This window comes from Rana temporaria, chromosome 1 (genome assembly GCF_905171775.1).
Source record: "Rana temporaria chromosome 1, aRanTem1.1, whole genome shotgun sequence".
NCBI classification, from domain to species: Eukaryota; Metazoa; Chordata; class Amphibia; order Anura; family Ranidae; genus Rana; species Rana temporaria.
The window spans coordinates 187,337,940-187,343,939 of NC_053489.1; positions in this window are offsets into that span (position 1 = coordinate 187,337,940).

Here is a 6,000-nt window from a genome sequence, read left to right on the forward strand (position 1 = left end):
CCTTCCATAACTACCCAAAGTATTTTTTTAAACGTTGCGATGGAAGATTGAAGTCCCGTTCAGAGAACGCTTCTAGGAATGAAGGTACTTTAACCCCTGGTTCACACTGGTACGTTTTGACATGTAAAATCGGCGGCATTTGCCGGCAATGGCACCATCCTAGTCGGTGTGGCGCTGCACCGATTTCAAAAAGTAGTTTCTGTACTACTTTTTGCAGTTTCGGCCTAAGATTTACATTGACATGTGTGCAGACACCTGCACAGATGTCTCTGTAATCGTGGCTGAAATCGGGACTGACCAGCGGGAGTGAAACTGTGCGAGTTCAGCTGAACTCGCACGGCTTCATTCCAGCAGCCCAGTGTGAATCTGGGCTTAGGGATCATTCACATGGGCACCATGCAGCCTGCAGAACCGCTCCCCCCCCCCCCCCCTCTCTAATGCTGTGCTGCATACAAGCAGCCCATGTAACGTGTATAGGTACATATTGGCAGTATGGACTTGCCCACACAGCCAAGTTTGCATGGACAGGTGTACAGACCTGGGTGCCCAGACTGTTCAGGTCTGTGCACTTGTCCCTGCGTACCTGTCTGTACAACCGATGTATACCTACTTGCTTTATATAAATTGCCTGCACGCTCTTCAGCGGTAGAAAAAAAAGTAAACCACTGCTTCTGCACGTTGCTTGGGACTGAGTAAATGAGCCCTTAAGGAAGAGGTTAGACATTATATGTTGTTGACCTGCCATTCCGTACAGACGTGTAGCACTGCATGGAAAGCAAAGGTGGTAAGCTATAGAAACTGGTAGTATTCTATCTGGTAATTTTAAATCGCTCTCTTTCTTTAGTTGATGTGATTCCTTTGTTCCCAATACTCCTACTCTAAAAAGTGATCACACCCTGCTCTATTTTCTGCATGTTAAAATATAGAATTAATTGTGGTGTTTAGGCAAAACTATGATGCTGAATATACTAAGAGGGATAGGCCTATTGATCACTCCAATTCAAGCCATAGTCTTTTCTGAAGCAGAGTTTTGTTCAACCACCCTTTTCAGCTTTCTGTTACAGATGGCTTAACAGACATTCTCTTTTGTAGAACTAAAAAGGAGACGTTCGATTTTATAGAACTCTGTGGGGATAAAATGAGCAAGTCTTAAGCTGGCCATATATGGGTGGAAATTTGTCTGGTTCAATTACTTTCCATGTTATGGGCAGGGAGGTTGTACACCCTGCTGAAGTCTCCCCACCAGAATACAATAGCTTGGTGAGGAAAATTCCCTTGTTCACATAGTGGGGGAATGAGTCCATTTTTTTTTTTTTTTTTCTGTTCAATCCCCTGGTTGAACAAAGACTCATCTATGAGCTTCCTTATAGAGGGTAATTTCTCAAAGTCGGGGCAGCCAGAATCTGAAACATATGTGGAACCAATCAGCTTCTAGCTTGCTGAACAAGATGGAAGCTGGTTCGTTATTATGCATAGATGTTCATAGCAAGGCCCCGTAGGGTCTAACTGCTTTTCCTTAACTTTTGGAAGTTTGTGTTTCGTCACTGCCACCTTCCCCACTGGTTGACATGAGGTCTGTTTTAATATTCAGTGTGACTTTTCAGCCTCCGTGTAACTCAACTGAAGACCAAGGCTAGGCACCAGTGAGATGGTAGAGAGTCAGAGGATGGATTCAATTGATCCTATAAACCAGCTGGCTAATACCTGGCTTTTATACCTGCATCTTCCTAGCCAACTAGTGTTCTCCAATTCCTTCTCCCCAAGATAGGCCTCCTGGATATCTGAATACACCCCCTGTCTCCTCCAGAAATCCACAGACACAGTGGGGGAGATTTACTAAAGCTTGTGCACCCAGTCTGGTGCAGCTGTGCATAGTAACTAATCAGCTTATAGGTTTAAGGCTGGGTTCACACTACTACACTACTTTCATCCTACTTTGCTCTGTGTTCAATGTTTCCCTATGAGAGCGTCTTGTAGCGTCCTACACAAGTCGGTCCGACTTTGAAAATGCTCCCTGTTCTACTTTTGGTCCTACATTGATCCTACTTCAGCCCATTGAATATCATTGAAGTCGGACCAAAGTAGTATCCTGTTCATGAAAGTAGGATGGATGTAGGACCAATGTAGGATAAATGTAGGACCAATGTAGGATAAATGTAGGACCAATGTAGCAGAGCAAAGTAGGATGAAAGTAGTGTAGTAGTGTGAACCCAGCCTAAGCCCCCATTTACATTGGGCTGATTTGACATGTCAAATCAGCGCCTATCAACGGCATTGTCCGTTCCTGCACTATTTTTATCGCATTTGGGGGCGATTTCAATAGACATCTGAGCAAGTTCCCACACAGATGTCTCTGAAACCGCTCCCTAAGTCAGGCTGAAAAGCGGGTTTGAAATTGTGCGTCTTCGGCTAAAGCAGGCCTAACGCCATACATTTTTCTTGTTCAATTTTCTTTTGCTTCACCTTTTAACTAGGTACTGGAAGGGCCTGCCTGATTGCATACAAATTGAAAGTTTGACCTCGTATTTATATGGTTTTGGTAAACCTAAAGGAAAGTTGTAGAAAAAATTTGTGTAATGTAAGGCTGAAGTGCAAAGCTGATTCTGTGTGCACCAGGTTTAGTAAATCTACCCTATTCAGTCTAACATGCATGTCATGGAAAGATTCCAGATAAAAACTGCTTGTGCTATTGACCTACAGTTATATGTAGTTTTATTTTAGCTGACTAATGCTGTGGATAAAGTCTGAAGATCACGATTTCTGCTACTCCTGTATGATTTATAACAGTTGCTTAGGAACGGCATTAGAACACTGCTGTCAATAAAAAGCCATTTTGTATAAATATTAACATTACAAGTTTTTTTTTTTTTATAGTTGTGTAGAGAGGTATACGATGCAGTGCATTGCTTCTAAGACCAGCTTCTAACCTATCTACCTAATATCAAAATGACCAAAGCCGCGGGTTTAGAGTTCCCATTCTAGTCTCTGAATTTAATATATATAATCTTTTCTAAAGCAAAAAATAAAGAACTTGCATGCTATGAGTATACATGTGCACAGAATTAATCTAGCCCTGCTGCAGTTGCCAAATTCAATCCTTGATTTTTATTTTATTTTATTTTTTTAAATGTATTTATTTTTTTCCCCCTGCTGTAAATGTGTATCCCACTTGTCAAAGTTCTGTATGTTTTTAGTACAGATATTTTTAAGGGTCTAAGACGTTTTAAATAACACAGATGACTTCTTGAGCGTACTGTGTATACGATTTTGTACAGGGCAGTTGTAAGCCTACAGTTTAATTTGCTTAATGAAAGCAAGGTTCATGGATGCAGACCGATCATGGAAGATACAAAGGCTGCCTTTTACATTCTTCTGAAAATGGTAGTTCTATGGCTGTCATGACTTTTTGAGTTGTTGATTTGAAACCGGGGTGGAAATCGTTTTCTCTTAGGTGTAGTGGTATTGGGTGGGAAAGATCCAATGTACTGGTAAGCATAAGCCTGTGTGCAAAAGGCAAAACCTTTTTTTTCTTTTTAGGTTTGGATTGAGTACAAACCAATTAGACCGGGGTAGGCAACCTGGTGCCCTCTAGCTGTTTCAGAACCTACAAGTCTATCATGCATCTGGGAGTAACTGTAACTGCCAGCCTTCAACAGCTGGAGGGCCCCAGGTTGCCTACCCCTGAATTGGACCTTCTGCCAAGTTTTTTTAATTGTGGCCTGTGTTCCCACTGGGTAGGGTTGGCCTACTGTTTATCCTGGTGACCATTGTCACTGAGACACAGGAGAAATCCTACATTTTTAGAGTTGTAATGAGGGCAAAAAGTGAGGAATTCTTTCAATGGCGACCCCAATATCGGGAGCATTTGACTAGATGGAAAACTCCTCTTTAGGTAGATTACCTGTTGCATCTCAAAGTAAGTTAAAGTCGGCCTAATGTAATTTGGACAATAATCCACTCTGGTGAATCCCAGTGATCCAGTCAGCGCTGGAGGAGCAGAGAGCCGATGACGGTCACTGGCTCACTGAAGGCCGAGAACTGAGCAATCGGTGGTCTTTGATTGCTTGGCTCTGTAGAGGCAGCAGGGGACAGATGCTGCATCCACCTAGGTATGTATGTTGTTGGGGTGTTGTCTTACCCCCCCCCCATACCCCAAACTTCTTTTTTTATATATGTAGGGGTACCCAGAGGCGATTCAGTTCGCATGTGCTGCGCTATATAAGTTTTTCATTCATTCATTCATTCATACCTAAATTGCAGCTAGATTATTTATGAGGCTCAGCAATTCCTTTAGGTCCCATTTTACAGAATGTTGTTTCAGCCATTTGTCCTTTACAAAATAATTTGTCTTTCTTTTCTTTTCATGGTTAGAGTAAGGCAGAGTTTTAACCTATGTTGGGTTTTTGTTTTTGTTTTAGTTTTTTTTTTTTTTTTGCCATCTGCGTTCCATAGATTTCCTTAACTTCCTTTTTTCATAGCTATAGACAACTCAAAACCTGGGGTTTCCTTTCACTTTCAATTATAATGGTAAATCGCACAAATAGAGAGCGAATCTCCCTAACAAGGACGCAGACTGCAACAAAAAAAATGTGAACAGGTGTTGTAATGCCGGCTCTTCTATCTAAAACTAAAAAAAATAAAGTTTTGCCTTCATTTATACTTAGTTTGCCGAGTTCAGATCAACCAGACAGATATTTCCTTTTATTCTTAGGTGTTGTGCTAGAAATGGGAGACTTGATTGCTAATCCATTTACCCAGAGGTCCAATGTGTGTGGTTAGTGAGTGCATTCTCTTCAGTAAGCTCAGGGAAATGAATATTGCTTCTAGTTACTGTGGTGTTTCTGGTAAATATGCTACAGAATCTATAGTGCAGAAGTCTTTACTATAACATATGTGACATTTTAACTTGTCCCACTGGAGTGTGTTATCGTCCAATACAGTGATGGCGAACCTTGGCACCCCAGATGTTTTGGAACTACATTTCCCATGATGCTCCACTACACTGCAGCATCATGAGAAATGTAGGTCCAAAACATCTGGGGTGTCAAGGATCGCCATCACTGGTCTAGTAGTTCATGTATTGAAGGTGGACATTAGACGTGTGTAATATTTTTCTAAGTGTGCTGTATTACTTACATAGGCCATACTTTACTGTTGGTGCCTTTAGCAAGCTTTGCTGTCTTATGTATATGATTAGGTGACAGTAAGCATTACTTTTTCCTGTAGTTTTAGTTTTTTGCTGTCTTTTGAATACAATTGTAATATGGGTATGTAGTCATTACAAACCATTTTTATAGTGTTGATGCTGCTTTCGGTGTGATTCTAGATACTTAGAAAATTTCAAAGGTGTGGTGCGTGTGTGGGGGTTTTTTTTTTTTTTTTTTTTTTTTACTTCACTAACCTGTACGCAAAAATGTTGGTATGCTATTAATAAGAAATAGTTTTTTTGGTAGTGATGGGATTTTGTTGTGTAGCGGACCTCTGCTGCTTCTTTAAAAGATAAAATGTAGTTCTGGAAAGTCAAGCTGGTTCGCTGTAGGTGATCATACATTGTGTCATCTTTGTTGTGTTTCTACACAGAGAGTATGTAGAGTGAATTCATCTAAATAACACTGAAATATTTTTATTTTTTTCTGGATGAAGCTCTGTGTGTGTGTGATTGTTTTTTTTTTTTTTTTTTTTTGGTGTGTGTGTGTATATACTGTATAGACGTTGTGGAAAATTGTTAGACGGGTAAACTAGCTTAGAACAGCTAAACTTAAGGGAGTACACAGATGACTTTTGATAGAGCGATCATCGCCATGAGCACACAGCACTCTAATCCCCATAGCTCAATCCTAAATAGAACTGTCTGTGTGTCAGTCGTGAGCATATTTATTGGTAGCTTAATCATACTACCAAAAATCATCTGCATGTGCCTGCTGTAGTTGTCCATGACAAAGCCATTTTGAGGGGTAGACTTTATTTAGCTTGTTAAACTAAAGCTTGCTTAAGATGACT